The sequence below is a fragment of the Penaeus monodon genome, chromosome 9 (assembly GCF_015228065.2).
Source record: "Penaeus monodon isolate SGIC_2016 chromosome 9, NSTDA_Pmon_1, whole genome shotgun sequence".
In the NCBI taxonomy this organism is placed as follows: Eukaryota; Metazoa; Arthropoda; class Malacostraca; order Decapoda; family Penaeidae; genus Penaeus; species Penaeus monodon.
In genome coordinates, this window is record NC_051394.1 from 37047816 (window position 1) to 37065131 (window position 17316).

Consider the following 17316-nt stretch of genomic DNA (forward strand, 5'->3'; position numbering starts at 1 on the left):
AAGGGGGGTTGGTGGTGGTATGACTTTATGGATTAATGATTACGGGAGTCAGTAAAAAATTTTAAAAGGGGGAAGAGGAGGTGAGTATGTTTTTTTTAGAGCAAAAGGAGTGATACAGCTGTAGAAAGGGGACACGGGATTCAGGAGGAAGGGAGTTTTTAAAAGTACGATTTGGGGAAGATTCTGCAAAACCAGCCCCGGAGGTGGATTTGGAGCATCAGTATATCGGAATCTAGAGAATATGGAGAATGGTAAAGGGAAAATGGTGAAAGGACAGTAGGGGGGAATTTTTGATTTGGTGGGTCGGGGAAAAACAGAAAGCAATATGGGGGTAGGATAAGCCATGGAGGGACGGAATGGACAGAGAAGGGGAAGGTTGGGAGGGGGGGGAAAGGGGGAAGGGATAGGGGGGTATCCAGCGAGGGGAGAAAGGGTAGGAAATCGGGGAGATGAAGTTAGGTAAGAACTGGGGTTGTGGGATATTTATTTTAGTGAGGGAAAATTTGGGGGAATCAACATAGCTCGGAGAGAGAAAAGGCAGACGTCGAATAGAGATGGTACCTGATTCAGTGTACGCTCTAACGGGGGAGGAGCGAAAGGCACCAGTGCTAACGAAGACACAGTGATGGATTGTATAAGATGGGCGGGGGAGAAGTTGATGCAGAGGAGTAGATATGGCATCCATAATCAAAGTGGAGAGGATAAAAAAAAACATGAAGATAAAGGGGGAAAGTTTTTCGATCTGACCCCCATGATTTTTGGGATAGTTTTTTTAAGATTCGAAGCGGGGAGAGCTTTTTCTTTAATTGTAGAATAGGCCGCCAGCATTTTGGAGTAAAAAATACACCTAGGAATTTGCCAGGGGAAAACGGCTTTGGATTTTGGGAGGTACATAAGAAGAGTGGGGGTGGGGGACCTACACGTGAGCGAAAAAAGGGATGGAGAAAGATTTAGAGGAGAAAAGCGGAAGCCTGGTTTGTGGCCCGGAAGATACTGTAGATTGCAGTTTGAAAAAATTGGGTTAGAGTTTTGGGTATGGATTTCAGAGGAAAGATTTTTAAACCATCAACATATGTGAGCCCGGGCCCTGGGGGAAAAACTGACAAATATCATTACACAAAGAAGGAATAAAGTGGTACTGAGCACCTGCCTTGTGGGACCCCTTCGTTTTGGGGAAAGAAAGATGATGTGGCAGAGGCGATTTTGACCGGAAAGTGCTTTTGGGGAAGGAAGGATTTTATGAAGACACCCATGTTTCCCGTTCCTAGAGAGGAAGTTTTTGGAGAAAAGGTCCCGCCAGTGTAATATGTTTTTTTTAGAAAAAAAAAAAAATAGCTAGAGGGATTCATGGGGAAAAATACAGAGTAAATATGCTAAAAATGACAAGGGGTCAGTTTGTTGGGCACGGCGAAACCGAATTGGGGAAGGAGAGGAAGATTGGAATTAAAAGATCCCCACATTAAGCGGAAGTTCACCTTCGCTTTTAATATTTTGCAAAAGCAGCTGTTAGTGCGATGGGGCGATAGTTTGGGAAAGGTACCCGTTTTATTGGGTTTCGGGAAAGGGGAAGGAAAAGAGCTTCCCCCAAATTAGGGGGAAATTTCTGAGTCCAATGGGGTTTGAAAATTTTTAATAGGAAGGAAGGAGGAAGATGGGAGTCCCCGGAGCTACGGTAGTGAATCCCGTCAGGCCTCATGAGTTTTAGGGGCCGATTGTAGGCAGAAGATTCAGAGGAAGAAAATGGGGCATTATAGGACTCATCAGAGGATGGGGTGAAGGTAAGGGGGAAAATTTCTCTGGGGGTTTTCTTAATAGAAGAGAAGTGTGAAGATAGGGAGAACCACTACGCCTGGCTGAAATAAACCCATTCTTAGCGATTGGGGGGGGATCGAAATGAGGGTTTTCGAATATGGAGGACAGGGGAAAATGGGGGGGAAGTTTTTTGATAGTTTTTGGGATTCGGGCCAAACTTTGAATAGATTAGAGGATGTAATGATGAAAAAAAATTCGCCAGCATTTTTTTTACTATTCCGGATTTTACGACGGAGATAGGAGAGTCTTTTAAAGGAGATAAAGGGGGTGATAGTTGATTTGGAGTACCCCTTTTGAGCGGTAACTGTTCCCGGTGCATGTTTTAAGCGAAGTGCTTTTTGTGCAATCAGAATTCCCCATGGAACACATTTGGAGGTATATGGGCTTTTTAGGTTCGGGGATAGCTGTATGTGCACTCTTAAGACGTATTTTTGAAATAGTATATTTCTGAAAAAGGAGGGGAGGGGGGGGAGGGGTATGAAAAAGCAAGAGTGAAGTGAAAGATGCCATCGGCTCTATCAAAAACACCAGCGTGGGATTAGGGGTGATATGAAGTGGGAAAGGAGAATGGAAAGTGGCACTATAGGAAAATGGTCTAAAAATACCAGTGGAAAAATTTAATGAAAGAAGGGGAGCATAGAAGGGGGTCAATGCATGAAAAAAAATTGCGTGCGTGTACAAAGTTGTGGGGGCGATCTGAATTTTGAATAGTAAGGGATGTGGAGAGAAGCCTCTAGAGATCGGCCTCGGGGTTTTTGTAGAACACCCCATAGGTGTGGGGCATTAAAATCACCAACATGGGAAAGGTGGTTGAAGTTGGGAAATTTTTGATTTTTAAAAGCAACAAAGTCAATAGGGGGGAAGGGGAGAAATAGACTGAAATCACTGTGATCCAACGATAAAAGGGAAATACGGAAAACTGGCAAGGGACTTTTTTAAAGGGAGGTGTGACATAAGGTTTTTTCGATTTTTAAAAAGTGTGGGATTCTGTAAGGATGTCTGATAGGTTGGGAGGTCGGGGGAAGGGGGGGTAGGTGGGGGAAAGCAGAGGTACGAGTTTGTTTCAAAAGGGGCCCGGGAGTAGGATGTTGGGGGGAGGTCTGGTGGGGGTGCATTGACTTTAGATTAAGAGTTAAAAAATTCCGTGGTAAGGAGGGGGTGGAAGGGGGGGGGTGGTGGGAGGGTTTAAAGGGCGGGGGTTGGGGGCGGGGGGGGTGGCTGTGTTTGGGGGGGAGGAGGGTAGGGTGTAGGGGGGATATCGTAGGAGGAGGATGGATATCAGCGTTCTTGGAGGTGGAAAAAGAGGAGTTTAAATTTGGAGGTGAGGTCATTTTATTAGGTAATTTGAAAATTTTTAAAGGTTTCTTCTTTTGAGATGGTTTGGGAGTTTTGGGGGGAAAAAGGGTTTCTTTTGAGGGGGGGAAGAGAGGACTGGTTCCAAACTAGGACAAAGGAAGGTGGAGGTATTTTGTGGTGGGGAAGAGGGGGTGGAACGTTTTTTTCTGTTAGGGGAGTGCGAGGAGGGAGGGGAAGGGTTGGGATTTTAGGGGTGATTGAATATTTTAGTAGAGTTTAGTGTTGGATAGGATGGCAAAATTTTTATGGGGAAGGTAGGAGGTAGAAGAGGGGGGGGGAGTGAGGAGAGGTGGGTTTTGGAGAATTTGGTAGAATGAGCAGTATTATAAAAAGGAGTAAGGGGGAACCACGTCGACGTGCTTCTTGCTGGGTTTACGTAGGGGGGTCCAAGTTGAACTAAGTTGTACCTCAGACTCAAATTTATAGGTGGACAACCCCTATAAAAACATTTTGGGGGCCGCCACAGTTGGGGAAATGTGCTGATGTGCAGGCAGTTAGATCGGGGGGATGGCCAGGTTGGGGACATGAGGGATCTGGGTGTGGAAGGCAATGTTTGGTGGGTGTCCCAGACCCAACAATTTTTGGGACTGCGTGGAGGGGTTGGTATGGACGAACAGGGGGATTCTCCTCCAGAGCCCTTTTGGGAAGGGGGGCATGCCTACGGAAGGAATTTTGGGTATGTTTAGTGGGTTTTTCGAGACCCTGGGGGGAAGGGGAGCATTTTACGAGTTGTCAAGTCTGTGAGCAGAAAAGAACCCACAAATTTACCAAATTTTTTCATAATTTGGGGAAATTTTCTGGGGAATTTAAATGTTTTAGTGCAAATATTTAGGGTTTGGGTGGGGTTCGCAAGGGTGGGGTTAAATATAGGTCTTTTTGTTTTTTTAATGCTATAGCTTTGGGTTTCGGTGTTTTCTGTACAAGACGGAGCGGGGGGTCGGCTACGGGAAAAAGACTTTTCCTACTTGTTTTTTTGGGGCATTTTTGGAAGAGAAAGGGTTGTCAGAGAGGAGCTGTGGGGGGACACAAAAACGGTCCATTTGGCGTGCTGAAAAGGGTATCAAAATGTTGTAGAGATAGGGGGGTAGAAGGGGGGGGGGCGTGACGAAGAGGGGTGTGTTAAGGAGGTAGTGTTATGGGGAGGTGGGAATAAGGCTGTAAGGTATTAATAAGGGAGGTGGGGGTGGTTGATGTTTGGGGGTTGTGGGGGGAGAGGGTTGAAGGAGAGTGGGAGTGGAAATGTTTTTTAAGGGTGATTGTTGGGTACTGTACTAGTAGGGATTGGAGGGGTTTGTTTTTGCAGGTTCGGAGCCGTGGGCAAAAAAAGAGCCTGGGGGCAGGGAATTGGGGGGGGTTTTCTCGTTGGGGGTATTTTTAAAAGGGGAAAACCTCATTCCCCCAATATTGGGGAAGTTTTTATTTCTGCCATGGTAAGCCGGTTTTGTTGGGGATAAAAACGTCCACCTTCAGGGTCCCCTTGGGGTAAGGGGTAAAAATAAAAAAAGGGGGAATACCGGCCATGGCCCTCAGGGCCCTTCAGGACTGGCCAAAAAAATTTTAGCCTTTATCCTTTTCCCCGGCCTTTACACCTTAGGAGGTGGATAGCAGAAGGGGTTTGGGAAGGGAAGAAACGAAAAAAGGGGGAAGGGAAAAAAAACCATGTAAAATTAGTTTAGTCGAGGGGAGTCCCAAGGTTGGGAGTCCCCTCATTGGGTCCCAGTCTCCGCCTTCTAAGCCCCCCCCACGACAACAACGGGCAAGGGATTGGGGGGGTTCAGATGTAAAAAAGGTTAAAATACTTGTGTATTTTTCACATTTATTTCAGACAATACCTGTCGTGGGGACGGTGCTGGAAGGTCCGTCGTGTTTACCGTGTAGTTTGATCGCCAGTGTCCCCGTCTTTACTTGTGCCTAATTGTGAGGAGAGGTTTTAGGCCTCGTCCATGTAATCAAACAGTGCCCAAAGGATTTTGAAATCTTACATGTGTGTTGCCTTGCACATGAGAGTACTGCTGTCAGACAGGGACATCTATCTATAACCTGCAGAGAACAGTCAAAAACGGTCTCTATACCTTGGGTCAACTAGAGGCAGACAGCCGTGTCTGACATTCATTCACTCAAGGGCAAGGGCACTGGGTTGGTTGGTTTCAGTTTCATAAAATACCTGCAGATATTTCCCCATATCCATAACATGGGTGCATTACGTAAGAACAATGAAATGTATTCCATCTGTTCCCAGGTCCATTTGTAAGATATGGGTCCCCTTGCTTCCTCTCTAGCCCTTGAGTCACTCAATAATAGTAATAAGTAGCTCATTACTAATTTAAAGAATAAACCCCAAAAATTGGCTAATAAATTTAATGTGAAGACTAAAGAATAGTTTGTTGGTAGAGTAAGAATATTAAAGGAATTATGGGTAAGACTAGGCTAGTAGATCACCTTGAAGTAACTGATAGCTCATGAAAAAGACAATGCAAGATTTTCACTTCAGAATTAACCAAACTTTAAATGAGTCACAAGCACGATGCAAGTATCAAGCTTTTCATCATGTATTAATCCATTGTGCCAGCATGGCATGAGAGATGCCCCACTGCAAGTTTAGTTGTGTTTATACAAATATGGTTCCACAAATGCTTGGCCATGAATTTACTAGCCCCAAACCTATCCCACAGTATCTTTTTTCTTGATTTTCGAAATTTGTTATTTTTTATTGCTAGTAGTATTTTTTAATATAATGTCAAATTATTCTCAATAGCACTGGAAAATAAAATTCTGAAAATCCAAGGAATTGGGAAATCAGGTAAGGTCATTAGGCCTACTATCTAACCTTTGGTGGCTGAGAACTTATGAGCCATTTGTGTTCAACAAAATTCACAAAAAAGTAGTAGACAGCACATGTATTCATGGTAAAGGGATTTAAGTGTCAATTTTCAACTGAAAAGGTATAGATGCATATTAATACTAAAAATGTACTCAAGAAAACAACTGTTATCACTTTAATTGATTTTTCTCCTACTAAACTTTCATTTTTAAAATAAAACTTTCTTCTAATTTGTTGCATTGACAATTAGTGCCACAGCATAACAAATTTTAAGATGAAAAATCTCTTTGAGAATCTCTATTGGTCAGTTCCAAAATATACATACTCATTTTTAGAAAGAAGGAATATTTAACATTTAGTATGTAAAATATTGATAAATGAATGGTGAAAATAAACAGTATTTGACATGTAATTTACTGGAACAACTTTTACACCAATCTAGAAACCTAATATACTGTACATACATACCCACCATCTTAATATTGACTTATGCACTGATTAAAACATTTACACTTGGACAAAATTGGTTTAATTTGGGGAAAGGGCAAGCCAGACTGATGACCTCTCTGAAAAACATGTCTTTTAAACGTTCAGACACTAATTGAGTATTGGCTTTCATGGAATCACAAACATCCATTAGGGTTGGGGGGTAATAAGGGAAAAAGAAGAAAAGAACCTAAAATGGTTTTCCTTCGTTTACTAACCAGATAATGGTGCGTGAAATTAAGCCACTTAAATTTAGTACTGATTATCTTTGATTCTATATACTAGAGACTCGAGAGAATCTTATAATGACATAAATCCTCACAATTTCACACATACATTACTCTATCTTTAAGGAAGTGGAAACCCAAAACCTACTCAACAAAACAATAGGTTTTACATACTTGGCAAAGGACTGGAATGTTCACTATTTGAAGACGCAGGCTTCAAAACCTACAGCATCAATAAATATCCTAAATGCTTAATTGTGCTTTATAAATAGTTCCAATCTTTTGTTTTACTACAACCACATGCGTATTTCTCTTTTTCTTACAGATTTAACCAGGCAAGATTTAATGACAGACTTTTTAAGCCATGATATGTGAATATAAACCCCTTAGTAGCCAAGACATTTCTTCACCTTGATTGTACATGGTGGCCAAAAATAAACGAACATAAAAACTATGACCTCTCTTTTTATTGCAATATGCAGCATGTCACTTCCCCTAAAATAACATAATCTGAATATCTACAAAAGACTTTGATAATATATCTGAAGATAAATATTATACATATTAACAACCTCGTAAAAAACAATTACAACTAAAATCACTTCCTAACTTGGATAATCCCATACATGATGACACGCAGAAATACTGAAGCATTTACTATATTAACAAATGTTCGGGTTTCCAATACCAATATTTCTTTTCTGCTAGATGCATTATTCTAGCAATGCATTCTATGGTGTGTTCAAAAAGCATCAAGCTTTATTATCCTAAATGAAAAGGTTGGTTGGTCTTCTTAGCCCAAAACCCTTTTTTAGTACCCAAATATTTTCCCTTACAAAATTTTGTCTTTATTCAATGGAAAAATGGCTGAAACCTTTTCCTAAATTGAAAAAATTTCCGTTCCTTTATGTTCCCTCCCCTTAAATGCGGACACCAACTGCAACTCCTTTTAACAGGGTTTTGATACACTGATTAGTCACCAAGGTTTTGCAAAAGGCCTTTTTTTTTGTGTGTGTGTCTTTTTCTTTGGCTTTTTTGGAATATCTCTTAATTAATTTTAAAAATTTTTGTTTTCCCCAAGTTCTAGTTTTACTGCTTATTTTATAAACAATGCATTCATTACGGGAGGAAAACAATAAAAATTCAATTACATATCTATTTTTGCAGATCAACATTTCACCCGAAACCAATGCAGTTCTTCCCATACAACATTTTAACACTGTTTTTGCCACAAGTTACATGGTGAAAAAAAATACTCAGTATAAGACTAGGGGACGTAAACTAAATTTTGTCCCATTACAAACTTTCCTGTCTCTCTAGCAGTATCAAAAAATCAGAATTTTTCAGGTAAATATTCCAGCAATGGTTTCCCCTTCCCCCCAGTTTAAAACAAAGATTACCCCAAATGATCACTAGACACTGTAAAAAAACCCCGCCAAAATGTACAAAAGTTCTCTTTCAAATCAATCTGGTATTCCATTCCAGGCAGGTCTAGGTAGGTGGGCATCCCGGGATATGACACTGCCTTTGAAAAATACCTTGCGTTTAAGACGATGAAGTTTGGGTACAGGTAGATAGCCACAAAAAGACCGTACAACCCGACCTGGGAAAAGGGAAAAGGGGAAATTTTTAATTTTTTTATAAGAGGGGGGAGGGGCTATATCGATACTAGTGGAAAAATATTAAAAAAATTTTGGAAATTAAAAAGATATAAAAAAAATTCAAGCAACTTGTATTTCCTCATATTTGCATAGTTGGACTTTTTTTTTTTTTTTTTTTTTTTTTTTTAATGAAAAAAAAAAAAAAAGGGGTGCATTATGTAGGTCCATACAGCAACACAAATGGGCTTTTCCGGATGCTGACAGATTTTCTTTTTGTATGCCTTTTAACACCATATAATAGAAAAAATTCTTTTCATCAAAAATAAATTTTTGTCAGTCTCTGCCTCGTCTTCCCCTGAGGACAAAATATAAAAAATACAAAAGGTTTTCTGGGGGTAAAATACTTTTGAAAAAATTTTGATTACAGAGCTTAGATTTGGGGCTAAGACTAAACAGGTTTCACTGATTTTGTGTGTGGTGTGTGTGGGGGGGGGGGGGATGCGAATAATTACTCATAAGTTTTTTTTCCAATTACTGGAGAGAGAGAGAGAGAGAAAAAAACAAACAAGTTTTTTGCTTCTTACAAATCACTTTTCCACACTTATTCAAAGTAAGGTTGACATATAAAAATCTTGCACACCAGTCTGTATTATAACATTTTCATCTTGATTTCTCTCTTTTAAATTTCTAAAAATTCATTCCAAAATCTTCATATTTCAAACCACCTCCCTTTACAGTGTCCCTTCTACAACTTACCTCAGCGAAAATAAGGATGAGGATCATGCCTACAAACAGTCGTGGTGTTGTGCAGTTCCCCTCACCCCTGCTCACCGACAATGCCAATGGCAAATCCTGCAGCCAGACCAGACAGGCCACACTCAATCCAGCCCCAAAGGGTTGGACAAAATCCTCTGTAAAGGCAACTCCCATTAGTGGATTTAGACAGTACACTTCAAAGAATTTCTATGGAGACATCCAAACTTTTGACATCACTGCATCTTGAACTAGTTAATACCTATGGACATCAAGTGAAATTGAATTGAAAAAGCAATGATCAACATAAATGTAAAAATCAATAAAGGGTAGAAAGGCAAGAGGCCACACGAATCAAATATTTGACATTGAGATGTGGTTAACCTCATCTCCGGGTATTATATGACTGACTATCTTGCAAGAACAGCACTTACTGGTACAAGGTGTAGCCTTTGCTGGCAGCATCAAGCTTTCCAGCAATGAGCACAGCCACCACAAGTCCATAAATAGCAATGATACCAGCCATGACAACTGGGATGATGCATTTCATGATCAGCTCTGGTCGCATGACGGACATAGCCGCAATGCCCACACCGGACTTTGCTGTGCCATAAGCAGCTCCCAGGGCTAGAAAGAGAGGAAGTTACTTTCGAGACTTTTCAAACAAAAAGATTTTTAAAAATCCTAGAGTCAAGGCATTAATCAGTGACCACTTACTACATACAATACTTGTGGGTTATATGTACTCAAGTTACAGTGATGGTTCAAACTGACCATGTCATGAAATACATGCCTTCATGAAAAAATCTGGCGTGGATCAGGGCGATATGAAGACTCATACAATTGCACCAAACTCTTGGAAGGTGATTAAACCGGTGGGGATTAAGAAAGGGGTCTTGCATTACTTCTATTGGTAAACTAGTGTGGGAAAAAAACACTTTTTATTGGCAATGAGTTGTACACCACCTAGAGAGATGCTTTGAAGTCTGGCAAGGAAAAGTCTTTTACCATCTGGATACAGCATATAAAATGACAAATGTAGACACTGGAAAATGATGGAGGAGGAGGAGAAGACTCGTGTAGAAAGGAAATTACAAGATTGCAAAGGGGAGGCAAAGAGTTCTGACACTGCAATGCATGAGTGTTTGTGCCGTTGAGAGTGGCCACTCAAGTAAGCCTAATACCTGGAAGTTGGCCACACATGGCAAAACATTTAATGAAGGTTTGTCAAACAATTGGTCTCGACCCCCTTTTAGATGTGCATATTCTCATTTACTTAACCCTTTTCTGAGGGGTTTGGCATGTATGAAACATGCCTTTGGCATGGCGGGACTATCTGCCGGGGGTATGTATGTACATGCCACGAGTTGTTTTTTGTTACAATCACGGCAAAATATTATTGTTCTGCCACTGAAAGTGTGATTAAGTCGTTTTTAACACTCATTTTTACTATGAGAGAAAAAAAAAAAAAAAAAAAAAAAAAAAAAGCAAAAAAACCCAACGATTACAACTCCATGATGTGTCACACTGCTTATTTTATTCAGACTACAGACTGAATAATGATCAAGTATGGAGTCTATATAACAACAAAAATACCCTTTGTCTCGATTTATCAGGAAGTAGAGACGGCATGGGATGCTGGTATTTGGCATGAGTGGTTGCGCATGCTAGGGTGACGATATAAGCCCCCGGCAGCAAGGCCCGGGCCACTATGAATACTACCCGTCGGGAAAGGTTAATAAAAAGGTTCCCTACTAATTAGACTATTATGTAAATACTTTGGTTAAAGTTAAGTTTGTGTGCCTTGTAACTTGTTAGAAAATCAAAATTCAATATAAAAAAAGAAACTCTTGGAAATGTGAAATTAGGTGAGATAATTAGGTCTACTTATTACCTCCTTGGTGGCTGAGCACTTGTGGAGTCATTGATGTTCAGGGACATTTCATAAAATAATACTACAGTGAACACTACACTTTTCATGACTGAGCAGACCATGAAAAGATTAAATAATACGTATGTTATGATAGTCCTAAAGAATAAGAGCCCAACTAGGCATCACAAACAAATGGCAAAAGGGAAGCCAACAGTCCCTTACCAGAGTCAACACTGAGGATCTGTCCCCATGCCTCCATATACTTGCAAAACCCCCCCTCCCCAATAATTTTCCAAATTTCCTGACTATGGTTAAAAGTTCCCCATAGCTAGGTACTTACAAAATATGATGTAAATGACATGTTATACCAACATTAAAATTTTGATGCTTTAATCAAAACAAAATAAATCAGAAATCATTTGTAAATTATTAGTTTCTCCTTGACACCTTCCAACAATCGATTGTAAATTTACTGACAATAACTTGATTGAATCTTAGTTTTACTATGGAGCCCCAAACCAATTTCAGGGAAGAAAATTCGCATACGTTAACCCAACTCTGGGGTGTGATTCCCGAGTCACTTTTCAGAAATAAAAGATTTGCACAGAGTAACCCAAAAATACTATATACAATTTTCTAAATTACCAACTAAACATGAGTAATAACTATCAGCTGATTAGAATGGTGAATCAGGACACCCCAAAGTTAAGCCAGTTGCCAGTTTTTCCTTTCACGAGACTGGATGCATTACCAGCGTACAACTTACCACTAAGGTTCTCATTTCCTAAATATTAGCCAAATCTTTCTCATGCTAACAAAACAGAAAATATGGGTCTCCTTTACTATATAAACCTATACTGGAATTCTTGTTTTTCCCTTCTCTACAGGGAAACCTGAAATAGGCAGCACATAAAGAGTACCCATTATCCCATGTAGGGTTCTCTATTTATATTCTTAATTCCTATGATCCGATGACATGACCATCATGTGAAAAAATTTGGCTTGAGGGCGGGTGACATGTACATACCGCCAGGGGAAAATCTGGTTGTAGGCGAGGGGGATGCGAATTTAAACCGTCATGAACATTTTGGCTGAAGGCTAGGTGATGGGAAAGACCTGCCATGAGTGCGCAACCTCTTGGAGGGTGATTAGACTCATTTGGCTTTTTAGAAAAGGGCTTTGTATTATTTTCCATCAAGAAATGATTGTGGAATGTTATGTCTCTGAACCATACTGGAGAACTGGACCCAAAGAAGGACGCCATTTTTCATGCTCAGCATCCTTTTTCCACACTGTGACTGGCGGCAAGGTTGTCTTAGGGAATATTGAATATTATTTATTTTAAAAATTACACAAATCAAAAATGTTTTTTATTGTTATCATTGCTAAATATTCTTATCATAAAAGAGGCATTTTGGGCCATGAACAACTGGATCCAATGGTTAAAATCATACTTGTAAAACATACTTTATCATAGAAAAGTTCATACAAAATAGAAATGCAAATTTCACATTCTGAAATAAGGTGTAATCATACACACAACACACACGCATGGAGGGGGTGACTTGGCGTGCGAAAGAGGCAACAGGAAAGAGGGTCAGACTATGCAGAAGTAGATAGGAGAGGATCATCACCTTTGACATCAACCATCTCGTCTTAACATCAACCAAGCTTCTAGTGAAGCAATCAGGGGTGGTAGAGGTGAATCTGTGAGGATCATTCATCCCATACGATGTCGTTTAAAAGTCTGCTTCCTTCTAGCTTTTGCTTTTAAATCCTCAATTCTTGATTGAGTACAAATAATGGGATAAAGTTGTCAGCTAGTCCATAATACCCCAGAATACCAAGTGATACTGTATTTCTAATTTCTTACAGCTGAACAGACTACTTCCAAGAGTAATGTATGTATGCATCAAACTCCCAGGTAGACACATTATCTATCATAGAGGTGGAGGTCAGTAAATTACTCCTATCATGCTTAATTTGCTCATTTTCCTACGAAATGAGCATCTTGAATGTTCACAAAACAGCTAAAAAAAATTCTTGGAAAAAAAGGAAAGGACTGGAAAAGAAAACCATAACACTCATCATTCTTAATCCTGTTCAGTTCAGTTCAGTTCAGATGCTTAGCTTTGGGTGTGTTGAGTTAGTCAGGCCCCACCCCCCACACCCAACCCCAAGAGAGGGGAGAGAAGAGAGAGGAAAAGAGACAGAGACAGAGAGAGAGAGGAGAGAGAGAGAGAGAGAGGGGAGGAGAGAGGAGAGAGAGAGAGAGAGAGAGAGACAGGAAAAAAAAAAGAGAGAAGAGAGAGAGAGAGAGGAGAGAGAGAGAGAGAGAAAGAGAAAGAGGGAAAAATAAAGAAAAGGAAAGGAAAAAGAAAGAGAAAGAGAAAGAGAACTAAGTTAATTGGGTAAAAGTTACCGAGAGTGACACGAAGATTGAGAAAAATGGAACTGCCCTCTTGAGAGCATAAAAAATGAGTAGGAAGCAATATAGGTAAATCTGAGGGCCTTATTTAACCGGAAATAACAAAAATAGGCCGCAGAACACCGCTCGAGGCTAATCCCCATCCAGTTTACCTTTCGAGACAAAAAATGTGACGGTAACTCTTAATGCGATATAGCAAGTAGTCCCTTTTTTATGACGCACTTGTAAGAAATTATTTTGTAAATCAGTGCCTATTTTTCCAATTTTATATATTTAATGGAAATTTTTTTACTTTATGATACATCTTTACGGTTTTGGTAATTTTTACACTATTTATACAATATCCTTTGCGCCTGCGCGTTTTGCCACCGGGAGATTTAAAAAGGCCGTGCAAGGCCATTTCCTCGAGAAACGCCGGTGGAGCATGTTTATTCGAGGCTGCGTCGATTCGGGTCAATTTAAGCCCTTTTGTGGATATACTGGACAAAAAAATTTTTTGTTTGTTTCTATCACCCTGATATTTGAACCCATCCAGTGCCGCAAATGCTGAAAAAAGTGATTAGAAACAAAGCCCAAATTGGACATAGCGGAAAGCGAAGAAAAAAATTCGGTTTCGCGAATATAAAAGGGAGTTTTTTACCTGGGGTCCCGGGGGCATAGCCCCCTGGCTAGGTGTAAAATATTACCACGGGGTCCAGGGGCGTAGCCCCTGGTGGCGCATAAATTCCCCTGGGGTTCCCGGGGCGTAGCCCCCTGGCTAGCGAATATAATACCCGGGGTCAGGGGGCGTAGCCCCCGGCTAGGCCAATATTAAAAACAGGGGGCAGGGGGCGTAAAACCCTGGCTAGGCTATATATTACACAGGGGCCAGGGGCAGAGCCCCCTGGCTAGGGAATATATAGAAACGTAGTGATAAACCCACAGATTAAGGTAGTTGGTTTATTGGTTAGGAGCATTGTACGATTACACGGGGGAATCTGAAAATGGGGAAAATCCCGAGATTTTTAACCCAACAATGGGTATGGTTTCCCAGAGTTTTTCGAAGTTGGCGTCGGTCGTAAGTTGAAAGATGGCGGCGACGTCCGTTTAGAGTTCATTATCCATTTTAAGGCTTTTTTGTACTTGTTTTCACATTTTGCGTTTCTTTTATTTTAGCTGTTTTACCCCCAAAATTTTGATTACTTCATGCCCCCCTGCTATCGGGACTTTCAAACACATCAAGATTTTCGGTGGAGAATGCAAATGAAAATATATCAGATTCGTTTATCTCACGAAAAACAAATTGTGATATAAAAATTTTCAGGGGAAAACCCCGGGTTTTCATTTTTTGGAAAATTTAAACCCAAAAAATGTTTTTGTAACTTAGTCCGGGAGGGTGCGTCGCTCTCGGTAACAATTACCGTTAATTGTACTTCTGACAAGGATAAATAGGGCACAACTAAGAACTGACATGAATACCCAGTTTATTGATTACCAATATTGGAAAACTTGATGCACGTGATATATACTACTTGGCTCTCAGGAACTGGGGTGACTTTCATTAGTATTAATTTTTTTGACTGGATTGCAAGCATGTGTTAAGGCAACAATATTTATGAAATATTAAGCAAAAACAATGGAGGAGCACAATAAATTAAAAATTTAATGGATGCTAACCAAAGTTTGACTGAATGGTCAATTTATATATCTATTTTCTTTCTTTATTTAATTTTTTTCAATAAATAGGAACTATAATATCAACTGCTTCAACACTTTAAATCGACTCTCCAAATAGGAATGTACTATCTTTTTAAAATCATAATTAACATTAAGACTACAGCAATACTGGTAATTTTTGTTTTTTCAGTAACGTATACAACACAAATAATTTACAATGACACTTATGTATTTTCAGACATTTGGCTTGTCCCTTCCAGTCAGGAAGCTGGACCCAAAATTTGGGTTGAAAATCTATGCTCTCCAAGCAAACTGTACATAAACAAAAAACCGCCCGATACATTAAATGAAAAAATTTAATCAAACAAACAAACAAAAAACAAAAACACAAGAGACCTTTTTTTTACGAGTCATCTTTTTTATTTTAGACAAAATTTAAACTCAATAGTTTTCTTTTCATGACTCTTTCTATCAATAACTGCAATGAGCCTGGGGACATTTTTACCCCATAAAATATTTCAAATTTGCTCCAAGCCAAAATTTTTTTTTAAAAAATATTGAAAAAATTTATGGAAAGATAAAGTAACCAAGAGCAAGCTGGGGAATAAAAAAAAGATAAAAAGAAATCAGGTAAATCTGCAGTGGCCTTAAATTTCCAGGAAATGAAAATAGGCCCGCTAGCACCGATTGAGACAAGTCGTCATCCATGTTTCCTTTAAGGGCCAAAACAAATGTGACGTGTAACCCTTACTGTGATATAAATGTCCCGTATTACTACATGTGAGAATGATTTGTTTTGGGGAAGACTATTTTGTAATAACCATTTTTGCTTTTCCCAAAAACAATATTTAATGAATTCATTTGTTTTATTTGACTTCTTTTTCCGTTTTGGTAATTATTAAAATTTGTACAAAAACCTTTTTGTGCATTGCTTTTGCCAAAGGGGATTTGACAGGTTGCGACGCCATTTGCTGAGAAAAGGTTTTTTTAATGTGTTAAAATATTCCCGGGGCTTTTTAAAACCCTTTTGTGGATATCAGAAAAAATAAAAAAGTATCTATCATAGCCTGATTTTGAACCACCCAAGTGCCCAAATGTCAAAAACGTGATTAGAACCACGCAATTGGGACCACAGACAGAAACAAAAAAGTTTTGGTTTTGCTATATAAAAGTAGTGGGTTTTACCCTGGAGGTAAAGGGGGGAGAGCCCCCCAAACTAGGAATATATAGGTTTTATTTTTTTATAGCCACAGGGGGCAGGGGGGGTAGCCCCCGGCAGGTGATATTACCATGAGGGTCAAGGGGGGAGAGCCCCCTAGCTAGGGAATTATAGATTGTATATTAAATCCCCAGAGGGCGGATTCGTGAAACCTTTGATTTTTACTGTATGATGGGTTTTTGGTTTCCCCAAATTTTTTTAAAAATTGGGGGGTCAGTCTGGGAAATTCCAAAGATGGTGGGGGTCTGTTTTTATTATCCTAATTTTTTGCGTTTTTTTTTTCTTGTTTTCATATTTTTTTTCTTTCTTTTCATCCTGTTTTACCCCCCTACTTCCCTGTCTACTTTTGCCCCCCCCCGCACAGACTTATCAAACCTGACAAGATTTTCGGTGGAGATGCGACGAAATGTCATCGATTTTTTCTCCCCCACGAGAACAAATTGATATATAGATAAATCAGGGGAACCCGAGTCTAGTCGGGAAATTAAAACCCAATTTTTTTTACTGAATACATATAATTTATTTGGGGGAATTCTTTATAGTAGGATGATTGCCAGAGACGAAGTCCCCAACTCCCCTTCTCAAACTTATTCAACAATCTAAATTTCCAGACGGGGTTTCCCGAACGGAGGGGAGGGTGTAGGGGGGTTTGTTTTTCCAACCTTCGGCAAAAAGGGGCTTTACCTTGGTACTACAGCAAGATAGAGCGGAAACCGGGAGACCGTGGGACCAGGCCTGCGGACTTTTGTGACTTTTTTTTCTGTTTTCGTTCCTGTCTGCAGATTTTTTTTTTTCTGTATGATACACTTTTTTCCTCTACAAGAATCCCTTTTTAAAATTTTCCCAGCTTAGTGCATCTTAAAGATTAAGTTAATACGGTTTGGGGAAGTCGAAAATCCACAAACCCTTTAAATACTTGATTTGGGGGATTAAAAAAATAATAGTAAAACAAAAAACCATAACACAAAAATTCCAGTTTATACTTCACCCCAAAAGGTCCCGCACCCTGCCCCCCCAAACCCAAAAAACCCAAAAAATTCATTTACAATCAAAAAAAAAAAAAAAAAAAACAAAAAAGGGGGAA

The 17316-nt window shown here is 39.7% G+C and overlaps 1 pseudogene; it reads right to left on the bottom strand.

Moving 5' to 3' along the window:
* Nucleotides 1-5661: 5661 nt before the first annotated feature.
* LOC119576712 lies at nt 5662-11188 on the bottom strand (annotated as a pseudogene).
* Between the last annotated feature and the right edge of the window lie 6128 nt (nt 11189-17316).